General features: G+C 43.9%; 1 long non-coding RNA gene across 1 annotated transcript; it reads left to right on the top strand.

Annotated features, from left to right (window-relative positions):
* The first annotated feature begins 7,912 nt into the window (after positions 1–7,912).
* LOC146895352 (uncharacterized) lies at positions 7,913–14,630 on the top strand. The gene is made up of 2 exons (XR_015000791.2): positions 7,913–8,200; positions 14,117–14,630. It is a non-coding gene; the product is annotated as an uncharacterized LOC146895352 (long non-coding RNA).
* The last annotated feature ends 279 nt before the right edge of the window (positions 14,631–14,909 follow it).

Here is a 14,909-nt window from a genome sequence, read left to right on the forward strand (position 1 = left end):
TGATATGTGCCTTCAACACCAGCTCTTGGAGATGTGGCAGCAGGAGGAGGCTTTGGCTGCATTAGACCCTGACTCAAAAAACAAACAGTAGCAAATAATAATGATAATGATAATAATAACAATAATAAATTCAATATATGGAGTAAACTTTTCTGGTTTTGTTTTGTAAGATTTATTCATTTTTAATTTAAGTGTAAGCATTTTGCCTATCTCTATGTCTGTGCATCACATGTGTGCCTGGTATCTGTGAAGGTTGGAAGAGGGCCCGGGATCTGAAGTTACAGCGGGTTGTGAGCTGCCGTGTGAATGCTGAGAACACACAGGTCCCCCGCAAGAGCAGCAAGTGCTCTGGCTGCTGAGCCCTCTCTCCAGCCCTTGCTTTTGTCCTGTGTCTTCACATATGTCAGAGGTTCTTATATAGGAAGTAAAGCTGGGACTCTGCACATGTTAGGATCATGCTCTGCACATGCTAGGATCATGCTGTACTGCCAGATACAAAGCAACACTAGAGAAAAAACAACTTAGAAATATCTTGTATTCTTTCCTGTCTTATCTTTTTCTTTCCTTTCTTGTAACCAGGCCATCCCACACAGAAGAGCTAAGTGCTCTACTACTGAGCTACACTGCAGACCAAAAAGATCTTTACAGGAATAACCTTTGAAATTTAGAAGCCAGAAACTGTAAGGCTAGTTCAGAAAAAAGACAAATTTGATTTATTCTTTAATGAAAGATCCCAGTATAGGTAAGTATTCCACTAGTAATAAAGGTAATGTCTTTGTCGATCTTCTGTTGCTTGATGCCTTGGTTGGTTGACCTGAGGCTAAGTCTATGTCCCCAGGCCAGCCTCCAAATGATCCTCCTGCCTCAGCCTCCTGATAGGACAGCAGACATCTTTACACTTGGCTCAGTCCAGATAACACTTTAAATCAGGGGAAGGAGTGTGTATTACTCAAGAATAAATGTGTTAAATTGTTTTTCAGAGAATTTAATGAATTTAGTTTAGCAATCCTTATTGTTGTCATTTAAATGGCAGTGGTCATCTGGTCATGATGACACAGATCTGCGAGCCCAGAACATGGGGGTCAGGAGTTTAAACTCACTCTCAGCAGCATGGCAAGTTCAAGGCAGGCTTATAGGAGACCATGGCTCAGTAAAAAAACAATTCTAAAAAAAATCAAAAACCAATAAATAACCAAAAATAGTGATTAAATGTAGCACAATTAATAAAAACCCAGAAACAGATATTGGGGTTTAACCTGAAGACCAGAAAAGCAAAGAGCCACTGACTCTTCCCTCTACCTCAGTCTGAAAATGGTGATTCTGCCACCAGGAATCTCAGAATGAGACTGAGACTGAGAGCTGTCTCTTCCTGTTTTATAATCCTCTTTAGTTCTGGGATTGAGGGCATGCACCACAAACGCCTGGTTTCTATGACAAGCTAGTGTGGCTACTGGGATTAAAAGTGTGTGTCATTATAGGTGCTGGGATTAAGGTGTGTATCATTGCTGCCTGGTCTGTAAGGCTGGCCAGTGTGACTGTTTTACTTTTCTGATCTTCAGGCAAGCTCTATTTATTAAAATTCAAATGAAATGCCACTACAATTAAAAGTTCAAGTATGGATTAATTTTTATCTTTGTTCTATATACAACAGTAGCAAATATATCACTTCAAACTTAACAATGTCTCCCTTTTTTTCCCCTCAAGACAGGGTTTCTCTGTGTGGCCCTGACTGTCCTAGAACTCACTCTGTAGACCAAGCTGGTCTTGAGCTCAGATCTGCCTGCCTCTGCCTCCCTAAATGCTGGAATTAAAGGCATTTGCCACCACTGCCGGCAAATGTCTCCATTTTTATGCCTACTTGGTTCTCTGAAATGAGTGCTTGCAACAGCATTTTGATACTTTGAAGAAAAGATTTCAGAGAACTTTTGTTTGTATGTACCTGCTGCTGAGGGTGAATGCCCACTCCCTGTGTGTCCACCGAGATGCAGAGCATATGAATAGGGCTGTCTCAAGCCCCAGACACTGCTTGCTTTGACCCAGAAGCCCCCTTTGGTTCGTTGAGGACCTTTGTCATTGTCCTGCTCTAGAACTGAGTTTACTTCATCTGTTCACCTTAGGAGTCCGGTCAGCACAGCAATGGAAAGATGGTGAATTTAAGATTTGGACGTCTAGACAGCGATGGTGGTCTTCTTTCAGGTGGTAGGATGTGTGCTTGGTTACTGTGTGGAAAGATACTGTTTAACATCAAAACTAAAGCACACATACGCTCACACACAGACACACGCACTCATGTAGTCACACACATACACACTCTTACACACCAACACAATGCTTTCACGCAGTCACACACTCTCTCACACACAGTCATACACACTCACATACAGCCATGCACATTCACATACAGTCACGCACAGCCTCTCATACACACACACACACACACACACACACACACACACACACACACGGTCAATTATCAAATCTTAAGAATAATTACTAGACTAAATAACAACTTTGGAGTTGGTGTTTGTTAGGCTTTGGTCTGATTTTGGTTTGTCGTTCTGTTTGTTTGGAGACAAAGTCTTGCTGTGTGGCTCTGGCTGGCCTGACAGCCCTCATCTGTCTGCCTTAGCCTCTCCTCAAGTACCAGGATTACAAGCATGAACCACAATGCCCAGATCTCACATTTGCTTGTTTGTTTTTAGACAAAGCTTCATCGACATCGATATTGGTGCTGTGTGTTTGGGAATTTCTAATCCTTCTGCCTCTATTTCCCAAGGACTGGAATTACGGGAGTGAGCCACCACACGCGGACTATGTGGTGCTAAGGGTTGAACCCAGGGATTCAGTCCTTAGAAAGGTAGCCTCCACATCTCCAGCTCTCCAAGGGGTTTTAAGAGCTTAGTAAGTTTTGTCTGCAGTCAAGAGGTATACAGTGCTTGGCACTGCACTGCTGGGCTGTTACTACTATGCGGCCAGCCATGGTGAAAGATATTTTCGTTCTGCCCAAGGGGACCATTGCAATGTCTGAATCTTCATTCAGGGAAGGGGCTCAAAGGCCAGATCTGAGTTCCATCTTTTCAGATGCTCTGGGATAGAGGTTACAGGGAGAAGGGTAAAGACAATACCAAGGGCCTACTTCCTCTGGCCTTTTGTAATGGATTAAACTGGCTCGTGTTACCCTTTTTTTCTTCCTATTGTACTTTAAAGCCACTGGTAACATGACCCAAAAGAGCCCCATAGCAAAGAACCAGGAGTGGCAAGGAGCCTGGTGGCTTATCAAGATGCCTGGGAAGTCACCTGAAACCGCGGTAGATGCAGGAGGGTCCTTTGTGGATTTTGGAGAGTCTACAGACACACGGAAGGAACTCTGGAGACCACTGAAGAGTTAAATGAGATCATAGGGTTGCTGTTTTTAATTAAGATGAGCAGTCACCCTATTAATTGTAGACTTGCAAGATGACCTGCCACCTTGCCCAGATAACTACTACGTAACAGACTGTCAAGTGTTCGGATTATAACCGCTCATGGGAGCTTAGTGCATAACGAGAGGAAATCCCAGTGGCACAAGGCCCGCTATACTAATTCATTAACTTTTGTGATGGTGCTAGGCCATTAACCATAATGAGGAAACATCGGATTCCATCTCTTTGGATTTCAGTGAGGCACGATTCTCTCATTGAGTCGGCACACTAACCCAACATGGCCTGATATTCAGTGTTATTAATTAGAAGGCTGACTGTAGATTTCATCCAAATGTAACAGACCACTGCTGACAACCCACATCAAATGCCTTATTTAAGGACTAGTCCCAGGGATTTTTATCACGTATGTAACAAGGATGAGTTGTTTTAGAGAAAAACAAACAAACAAACATTCCTACCTCTTTGGAATAAGACTCAGAGAAACGGTACATGTTCTTGACCCAAAATCGTATATATTGGAAACCAATACATAAAAGGTGGGCAATGTTTAGATCTTCAGGTGGAAAAAAATAAAGAAATTCAAGAGATAAGCAAACCATACAGAGAGACAGAAAAGCCAAATAACATAGCATCCTAATGTACTGTCAAACAAAGAAAAATATGCGTTTCATGTCAGGATGTGTTTCTCAGAATTGAACACAGTTGGTTAGACGTGTTGACGGTCCCCTTTATCGACTGAGCGACTGAGCCATTTTGCCGACTGTTCTTGCTTTAGTTTGTCTGTTTTCCTTCAATCTGGCCAAGGATTTGTCCATTTGCGACACTGATTTATTTTTACATTTTTCTTCTTTTTTAAAAAAATCTTAGTGTGCATAGTTTGTGTGTGTGTGTGTGTGTGTGTGATATATGTGTGTGAATGTGGTTGCATATGTACTATGGCATGCTTGTCTCAAAGTCAGAGGACACATTTCAGGAGTCTGTTCTCTCTTCTACTGTGGGTTCTGGGGATTGAACTTGGGGTCATCAGGTTTGTGCAGCTAATGCTTTTACAGATAAGACACTGGATGGCTGTTTTGTTTCTATTTTATTTACTTTGCACATAGTTATTCTTTTGCTCTGTTCCCTTTAAGGGCAATCCACGCCCACTCCCAGCCACTTCTGACCTCCTGGTCGCCATCTTAACTCTTTCTCTTCTATCCCCGTCTCTTGGTGTGTGCACACGTGTTTTTCCTCTCTCTGTCCTCTTTTCTATTTCTGCCTTTCTTCCTCTTCTTCTTCTTTAAGTAATAAATGTTTACCCTTATGTTTATTTACTATGTCCTGTGAGCCTTTTATACGCCGCACCACCCGCCTGACTCTCTGGGCCGCATGGCGGGACCAACCTGCCACCCTGGGGACCTTGCAGGGACCCACAGCCATCCTTGTCGGACTAGGGCTGCTCTGCGAGCCTGCCAGGGAACATGCCAGCATTAAACAACAACACACATGAGTGTGTGTATGAGAGACAGACAGACAGACAGACACGTGTGTGGATGCTAGAGATGAGTTGTCAGATATAGGTGCTGGGAACTGAACTCCGGTCCCCTGAAAGAGCAGTATGTGCTCTTGATGACTGAACCATCCCTCCAGCCTCTGCCTATTTTATTTATAGCTGTCTGATCACTGTTTACTTCTTCCTTCTCACTCTGACCTTAAATTTGTTCTTCTTCAACCCTTAGCACTGAAAGGAAAGTGTTTAACGTTTGAGATGCTTCCTCTGTTTGATTGACACCGGCACTGTGGTCCGCGTCCATCCATCTGCTGTGCCGTACAGTTAAGCAGACTGTGTTTCTGCGTCTCACTGCTCGTTTGAGCTCTTCAATGGTTGTTGGCTCCTTAGCGTGTTAGTTAGTTTCCAAACCTTTGCAAGTTTTCCGGAGTCCTCCAGTTCCATGCTGCTGAAACCGGACACAGTTTCAGCCCTCTGAAAATCATGAGGTTTGCTTGTCACTGACCATTCGATCTCTCTTGGAGGATGTTTTGTGTACGCACTGAAGAAAGCAGGACTCTCACTGTCGGGACACTGTGCATGTCTGTTCGGTTCTTTTGACTGAAAGGAACACTTCTTAAGCCTTTCCACTCAACACTCCTTTTTCCATGACAAATTTTGACTCCGGGTTTACTGGACCCACTGAGTAGCCTTGAGTTTCTGAAACTTCAGAAGCCGCCTCCCAGGTGCTGGCATCATGCCCAGCTTCTCTTCACCGCTTAGTGAACTCAAACGTGACTGAGTACGTGCACACCACAGCTCTGAACCTCCTGCTGGGACACTCAGCGGCCTTCTGAATCAGAACTGGAAATCGTTTCAGCAGGGACAGGAAGCAGAGCCTCACTATGACCATTTGCACGACTAACTCCTTCACCAGAGCAGCACCGACGTAGTAGAAGTAGAACATGCAACTCCCTTAACAAGGTCTCAATAACAAACAGTCTCTACTAAGTACATGTTTGCTATTAGGTTGCTTTTCCATCAATAAAAAAGAAAATACTGTTTGTACTACCTCCTCATGTTTTATCTTTAAACAACAGAGTCAGCAGGATGTAGCTCCTATCTGGAGTTGAAACTGTGCAGGGGATCATTTGAACTTAGAAGACCAAGGCAAGCTGGGGCAACCTAGTGAGGTCTCACCCCAAAATTTAAACAGTAACAGAGTCAAATAAAACTATATTTTTGGTACATTTATTTATTTACTCATTTAAAACGTGTTCGTTTATTTATTTATTTAATGTGGGTGTGTGTGCGCATGCACATGTCTTTAATGGGTGTGTGTGCAAGCATGTGCCCATGCCAGAGTGTGCAGGAAGTAGTGTTCCCTTCCGTTGGGTGGGTGATGGAGACTGAACTCAGGTCACCAGGCTGTGACAAGTGCCCTTTATTCTCTGGGCTCTCTTAATAACCCAGAACTCATCCTTTTGATCTGTATACAACACAGCGTCTGGTGCGGCCTAGGTAATCTATAATTTTTTTTTATTTTGCATCAGGTGATCGGATTATCTCCTGGACTTTGTACGGTAAGTACACAGTTTGCACGGAGCCACACCCTCAGCCCCTAAGCGTTTTTTTTTAATGAATAAAGCTATAGGGTTATAAACAGGTTGCTGCTTGCTACACATGGCGAAATGTTTATTCTGCATGCACTCAGGAGGTATGCCATTGAGAGTTTGGCTGATGATAACGACATAATAAAATCTTAATGACTTTCCCAGAGACTGGAGAAGGAGTCCATGGTTAGCACCACCTCACTCTCCTCCTGCTTGTGAAGATCTTGTGGTACTTTTCTGGCAAGATCTCTGACCTGGAGGCACAGAACCCTTTTCCTGCTCCTTTGCAGTCCCTGGGGCTACAAACTTGCTAACATCCTGTGGGGGAGGGGCACTTGTGTGGGCAGAGATGTAGGTCAAACTAGGCTGAATATTAAATAGCTCAGGATGAGTGAAATCCACGGGATTTGTCCAAGATGGCCTTAAAAGTGACCCAGGGGATTAGATAGAGCAGCATTTGAGTTAGGAAAAGATATTTTCTGTTTCTATATCATTGAGCAAAAGCTGCTTATGGAACCAGTTATGCGTGTGTGGTTTTCTGGCAGGAATATGCTAAACCCTATCCTTCCTTCCTTCCTTCCTTCCTTCCTTCCTTCCTTCCTTCCTTCCTTCCTTCCTTCCTTCCTTGACAGTTTACAAGTCTGATAGCTACACACTGATGCTATTTACCATCTAAGGTTTCTAGCTGGGCCTGAAGCACTGGTCCGTGGTCTGGCTATTTGGGAGGCTACGGTGGAAGGCTGAACAGATCAAGCCCGATCTGGGCTACAGAGTGAGTTCAAGGCCAGACAGGGCTGTTTAGCGAAGCCTTGCAAAGAGGGTTGTTGATGTAGTACAGTGGTCAAGCCCTGGTTTAGTGGGTAAGAAGCCCTGGGTTCAAGTCTCAGTGCTGTAAAAGATAAGTAAGCAAATAAAAATATGAAGACGAGATATCTGAGAATAGGCCCTACCAAAATGAACAGTGTTTTACTTAAGGATGTTGAAGTATGTCTATTTGTTGAATGTCGGTTGTTTTTTTGTTTTTTGTTTTTGTTTTAAATCCTCCTGTTTAACAAGATGCTTGACCCATAGTAGGACATTTTAAATATAATAGGACTATAATTCTATAAATATACTGAGGATATAGATATAGTCAGCAATAGATGCATAGCGGAAAATGAAGGTGTTTGTGAATTCAAGACATCATATCTTTCTCCTAACAGAGAAGCTGAAAAGTCGCTGTAGGCTTGGCTAGCACCCTAATTAATGTTGTGATGATACCGGCAAAATGTGCTGGGCGACAGAGATGCTCTTTGGTAAGGTTATGGAGTTACCAAACCAATAATCAGCTTCACTGTCCACCAAACTGCCTCCACACACACAGGGATTGCAACTTGAAAGCATCAACACTTTTTTACAGCTCACTGTTTGCAGCAGGCTGCGACACATTTATTGCTGAAGAGTCCACAGAGAGCAGTTGCAAGCCGACCTTTACTTCCCTGCAGAGCCACACTGAGTTGGACTGTGGAACATGACCGGAGGCTGGCCATTCTATACGGCTGTTTAACTTCTTCCAGTAAGTCATTAACTATTTGTATTCCTGGAGTCATGATTGCATGGGCGTGTGTGAGGCTCCTGAAGGAAGTCCGTAGACTCCCAAGTGTGTTTGGAGATGGGAACTCCTTTGCCCCCACGGACCACGAGATAACGCCCTGCTGGTGAGCCATCTGTCTGATTTAGAGACGGTACCTCCACTGTTCGGCTTGGAGTACAAACTCTCCACTTCAAATTTGGGCAAAAGCTTTTCAGCTGACCTTTGTCTTGAGAGTCAGGTCTCAGACTTGGCACCCACTCAAATATGCACATGGAAACTGTGGTGTGCTGCTGAATTCTAAAAGTCTATTTAAAAGGCAAATGTAACACTGTTTTGTTTATACCCTGTGTGTGTGTGTGTGTGTGTGTGTGTGTGTTTCAGGCTCCAGTGGCATTGGCACTGAAGTGATGGTTGCCTTACAGTGACTTATTTGTTGACTTGAATACGGTATCTGATGTCTAAACACAATTTCTTCAAAGAAACATGGGATATTTTCATAAATTGGTTAACACAGAAAACTCAGTTTGAGTTGTATGGCCTAGTTCAAGCACTTAGGAAGGTGGAGGCATGAGGCTCAAGAGTTCAGGGCCAGTCCAGGCTGCAGGAGATTCTGTCTCGAAAACAACCACAACAGAAACAAAAGGTGTGTGTGTGTGTGTGTGTGTGTGTGTGTGTGTGTGGTGAAGGAGGGGGTACCCACTTGGCAACAATCTGAACATTTGTTTCAGCTTTGCATATTTTTGATCATTAGCTTATGAATACATCCTGCAAAAAAAAAAGAAAAGAAAAACAAAATTACCATTTAATTTAATAATGCTTAAATTTAAGAACCACGGTTAAAGAATTACAGGTGTCACAATGCTGCCTAGCTGGCCCGACCAAGGAGAACTTGAACTCACGAAGCTCTGCCTCGTTCTGTCCCCTGAACTCCGAGTTGAAAGGCGCGTCCGCCATCCCTGGGCGTCTTTCCCTTTCTTCCATAACGGATTCTCAGTTATAGGTGATAGACTTTTCAAAAAGATCCCCTTGCTTCTTTTATTTTTATTTCGTTGGTTTGTTTTTCAAGACAGGGTTTCTCTATGTAGTCCTGGCTATGCTGGAACTTGTTCTGTAGACCAGGCTGACCTGGTTCTCAAGAGCTATGCCTGCCTCTGCTTCCAGAGTGCTAGGACCAAACGTGTGTGCCACCCCTGTCGGACCCCCTGCTTTTTTTAAAAAAAAAAACAAATTGGTGGCTGTAATTTACAGTAAAAGATCAAGAAAAGTAGCCAGGTATGGCGGCTTGTACTTGTAATCCCAACACTTGGGAGTCTGAGGCTGGAGAATTGCCGTGAGTTTGAGGACAGTCTGAGCTACACAGTGAGTTCCAAGATAGTCTGGGCTCTGCTGTAAGAACAAAACCAAACAGATCCCCCAAAAAGTACTTAACTAGTCAATTTAGTTCACACTAGATTTCTGCATTACTATCATTAATTTACAATACCATTTAAATAACTGGAAAAGAAAAAGACTTTCTTGACGATGTTGTGGATAAGTATAAGCAGAAAGTGTGTACAGTAACTGTGTCTGAGTGTTCCAGAACATATCAGTTAACCACTAATACACAATTAATGCTAATTGAACACTACTGCAAGAACACTGTTACTTCCAAACACCGTGCTGTGCTTCGGTGTTCTAAGAACACCCTCTTTGGCGGGTCTGAGCAGTATCAACCAGTAGTGTGACTGTTTTTAAGGGATAGTTCCAGCCTAATGCACAAGAATTTTCAGTTGTGTGTGTCTAGACGATGTATAATGCTAACCTACAGAACATGGTCACTCCTGGGAGTAAATAGTTGTCCTGAGAAAGCCCCGCAGGTCAGAGAAGCCCTCGGGCATATGTCTCTGTGCAGAGTGCACAGACAAGCGTCACTGTGGGCTTTGTGACGCTTTCCAGACAGATTAGATCTCGTGTTTTGTGTCTCTGAGTTCTCTTCACACCGTGAGACACACTCTGGGCTATTATTGCCAAGAGAAGACTTTGTTTTTTTTCCTCTTTAAAATTTTTTCCAAAATCAACATGAAACAATTTTTAATAAAAAAAAAAGCAGAGAGAGGAGCCAGCCAAGAAGCAGGAAGACAGGCCAGCCAAGCTGGCAGGCAGGCAGGAAGGAAAGAAGGGGGGAGAGAACGAGATAATTTATTAAAGATTTTTTTCAAATGGGTAAATGCAATTTAATTTGACGGTCTCTAGTTCCTCCTGAGACTAGGAAGGTTTATTCAGTGTGTGACCTGGTAAATGTCAAAAGTTATTAACAGCCCTAGAGCAACAAGCATAGGAATAAGGTGCTGCCCAGTGCTTTTTTTTTCTCTGTGTAGCCCTGGCTGTCTTGGAACTCACTCTGTAGACCAGGCTGGCCTCGAACTCACAGAGATCTGCCTGCCTCTGTCTCTGGAGTGCTGGGATTAAAGGTGTGCGCCACCATCACCTGGTCAGTGCTTTGTTTCATCTTGGTTTTTGTCTTGTTTTGTTTTGTTTGTTTGTTTTAAAACAGGGTTAGGCCAGATAATCAAGGTTGCTCTGGATTTGCCAGGTTGACCAGGCTTGCCTCCAACTCTTAATCCTCCTGAGAGCTGAGATTGTCCAGGATCACAGTTGATTAAAGTATAGATAAAGAGTCTCTTATAGATTTCTTGTGGGAGTTGTATATAAATCCATACATTAAAGTCACAATCTTTGACAGTATAAGATGTCTAAAAATTTAACATTTTAATTCTATATTTATAAATTCATCATAGAGTCTTACATGAGAAAGTCAGAGATAATATAAATCCAGTTCTAGGAGAACAGTGCATCAGCCACAGGACCGTCATTAAACAGATGTTTTCAGAGAATGTACGTGTTTATGGATAACTAGAAACAGTTTCACAGGAATGGAATTCCAATCACAGAATCACTTTTTAAAGATGTTTCGCAAGTTCAAGGCTTCTGGCTGTGAATCAGCTGATAAAGTTTTTTGTTTTTAGGTATGTGTTTATTTATTTATATGAAACAGAGTCTCATGGTCAACCTGTCTCCTCTTTACTGTGAGCCAGCCTGGGCCACGTGAGTGAGCCCCTGTCTACACTACACTGTGAGCCAGCCTGGGCTATGTGAGTGAGCTCCTGTCTACACTACACTGTGAGTCAGCCTGGGAAATGTGAGTGAGCCCCTGTCTACACCGTGAGCCAGCCTGGGCTACGTGAGTGAGCCCCTGCCTACATTGTGAGCCAGCCTGGGCTATGTGAGTAAGACCCTGTCTCAAAGAAACATAACAAATGATAGCAACAAAACTCCTGTGACTTTTTAAAACTCACTATGTTGCCCAGGCTGGACTTGAATTTACAGAGATTCACCTGCCTCTGCCCGCCTAGTGTGGAACTAAAGTCATGTTCGGCCATGCCCGACCAATGATGCTCTTTTCTTTTGAGAGACCAGATCAAGCTGGGGCAGGAGTGCGTACACATCCATCACGGGTGTGATCGTCACCGATCAGCATGTGTGCCTTAGAGATCTCTTGCTACAAAGAAGATTGCTGTGGGGCCTCCTGAGGACCCGGATCAGAGCCTTGAATTCTTACATTCAGGGTATCCTCTTGTCCCATCTTCTCAAGAAGTTGTGTTTCGAGGCCTGAGCCACCGTGCTGGGCTCCAAATTTATCTTTAAAAACTGAGAGATGCGGTCCTAGCATATTAACAGACGTGGTCGTGGTCACATGTGAAGGGCCGGAGGTTCCTGACAGAAACAGGATGGGAGCCTGCTGCAAACGAGAAAAGTTCTCCTAATTAAGATCCAGAGCCCTGCCAGCTCTCTGGGAAGTTAGCAAACGTGAGCTGCTTTCTGCTGGGTCACACCCAGGGCAAAGGACACTGAGGCGCAGCCTGTTGTTCACGGGGTGTCCAAGAGGAAGGACGACAGAAGTCAGGGATTGAAGGGCTCAAAATTGCCTCCACGGTTTTTTGATTTAAAAAAAAAAAACAACAACAACTTTTCCATTTCAAAGCCTAACTGACACAACTTGAACCCCGCTGCTCTCTTTGATTAGAAAGGAAAACATATTAATGGCTGCGCTTTGCACCTCACAGGGCATTTCCTGAGACATCCTGCGCTTTCTTAACCGGTTATTCACCAGCTCAGTTAAAGCTCACAATTATAAATATGCAAAACGAAGTCTCAAGAGGTCTTAGATTTAGACTCTTTAGCCAAAAAATGCTAATAACACAAGACCAGAATGATGAAATAATTTTTACAGTCTGAGCGATCCATTATACCAGTGCCTCTACTTCTGTGAATATCCGATGAAAATTTTTATAGCGAGCGGAAAATTATTAAATTGGTTCTTCTTTTTAAAATTAATCTTTTAAGTCAGCATACAAAGTAGTAGGCCTCATGATGACATTTTCAGACATACTTTGTTCTTCGTCGTTGAATGAAAGAAACGGGCATGACTGTTGCTAGGTATGGCGGAGAAGAAGGTTTATTTTAAATAAAACGGGAGAGCACAGCCAGAGGCAGAGACGTCTGAGAGAGTCCAAAGTGGCCATGACCCCGTGAGAAGATGGGGAGGGGAGAGGAGGGAGGAACTGCCAAGCAAGAGGGGAAGGGCAGCCCAACTTCTAAGTTGGAGAAGTTTAGGGTTGGGGTGGTTATGCCAGCCATTCACTGTAACTGAGGATGCTGGGAGAACCTGGCAGCCAGGTCCAGTTTGATACATTAAATAGGCACCTCAACTATTTGTCCCAGGGTTTGATACCTAACATCCTGGCCCTACCCACGGTCCCACCCTGGCCCACTTTGGGTCCTCCTTAACAAGACAAAAACTTTTCTCCCACATTGAATTTGCTGGTCTGGTTATATTCACTTCAAAGTGAATGGGCTGAAATGGACAAAGCAGTTAACAGTCCCACAACGTGGGGTCTGCCCTGCAGCCTCAGAGCTGCACAGCAAAAACCTTGATTTTGCTTCCTTCACTCACTTCCTTTGTCTCACTAGCTCTCACTATTGTACTCTCAACTCAAAGCAAGAGTGCACATGCACGTGTGTGTGTGTGTGTGTGTGTGTGTGTGTGTGTGTGTGTGTGAGTGAGGTGTGTGTGTGGTTGGGGTGTGTGTGGTGTGGGTTGTGTGGGTGTGCGGGGTGTGTGTGGGTGTGTGGATGTGGGTGGGGTGTGTGGGTGTATGTGGGGGGGGTGTGGGGGTCAGTGTGTGGATGTGGGTGGGGTGGGTGGGTGTGTAAGCTGTGGGGGTGTGTGGGGGGGAGGTGTGTGGGTGGGGTGTGGGGGTGGGGTGTGTGTGTAGGGAGATGTTTGGGGGGTGTTGTATGGGGGTAGGTGCTTGTATGTCTGTCTATGGCTGTGAGTCTCTGTGTGCCTGTCTGTGACTGTGTGTGTCTGTGTGCGCATGTGTCTCTCTGTTGGTCTGTCTTGCTCTTGAAATCTTACTGCACAGGGATGTGTCTCTGCCTCTGAGTGCCCCTATTAGCAGACCCCTGTTTCCATACTTCACTCTGTTATTACATTTAAAGTACGCACAATGAAAACAGGACTTATCTGAGAGCACAGAGCACATTTCCATTCTGTCTAGACCATTGGAAGGGGTTAACACCGTGATTTACAGTGGGTTGAACATTAGACTGAACATTCAGTTAGGACACACACATGCACCCTTTGGTTTTCTTTGGCTCTTCTTAGCTTAGCAATAGTCACGGACAATTGACCATGAATCTTGGGCGGTTACTGTTCTACTTGGCAACCAGGAGAAAGCAACCTCTGCAGAGACGCCCTTTGATACGTCAGTGAACCGCAATCATGTTGATATCAGGGGCCCTTAGGTACACTAATGATCTCTATAGTCACAGGTCAACATCAGCCGGGACTTTGTGAGTAACCAAGGCTTCGAGGTGTTGTCAAGAGTCACCAGCAGCTTCAGTCACACGAGGCAAACATCTCTAGATGTTTCTGATTTTATCTTAAATTATATGTCTGTGTTTATGTGTCTGTCTGTCTGTTTATCTGTCTGTCCAGGTGCTTACGGAGGCCAGAGGTGCCAGATCCCCCTGAAGTTGGAGTTACAGGGAGTTGTGAGCCTCCCCATGTGGTTGCTGGGAATCAAACTCAGGTCCTCGCTAGCGCAGTCAGCACTCTTCACCACCGAGACATCTCTCCAGCCCAGTCTATGACATTTTAAGCATGGAGCAACCAAGGCACATGGAAGCTTACCAAGAACCACATACAAGTCAGCAGACGTGTGTTAGCCAGTTCTTTCAGAGACAAACAATCGTCTTCGGTCATCTCTCGTACGAAATGAAGCACTGGGAGTGATCCTTCCCCATTCCTTTGTCACCCCTCCCTTCCTCAAGGAACACCATGCCCCTAAACTTGGCATGTATGTACTTTTCATAAATGTTTACCTATTTTTGATACACACTGTAGCACTGTTCAATACTCTTCTGCAATTCTATACGTGTTAGACAAATATTATGTTATATGTAGTATTCTGAAAACCACTTTTTAAAATTAAAAATCCCATTAAAATTAATTGAGTTCACAATTTTTAATTAAACCAATTCATTTGTTTTATGCATTTGGTTATTTACTTTTGACGCAAGGTCTTGCTGGATAACCTTGCCTGACTTAAAGCTTACTATATAGCTCAGACTTGACCTAAAACTTACTATATAGCTCAGGCTTGACCTAAAACTTACTATATAGCTCAGGCTTGACCTAAAACTTACTATATAGCTCAGGCTTGACCTAAAACTCGTCACTGTTTCTACCTCAGCCTCCTGAGTGGGGTTTCCAGGACATGCCTCTCATG

Source organism: Myodes glareolus, chromosome 3 (assembly GCF_982192425.1).
Source record: "Myodes glareolus chromosome 3, mMyoGla1.1, whole genome shotgun sequence".
Lineage (NCBI taxonomy): Eukaryota > Metazoa > Chordata > Mammalia > Rodentia > Cricetidae > Myodes > Myodes glareolus.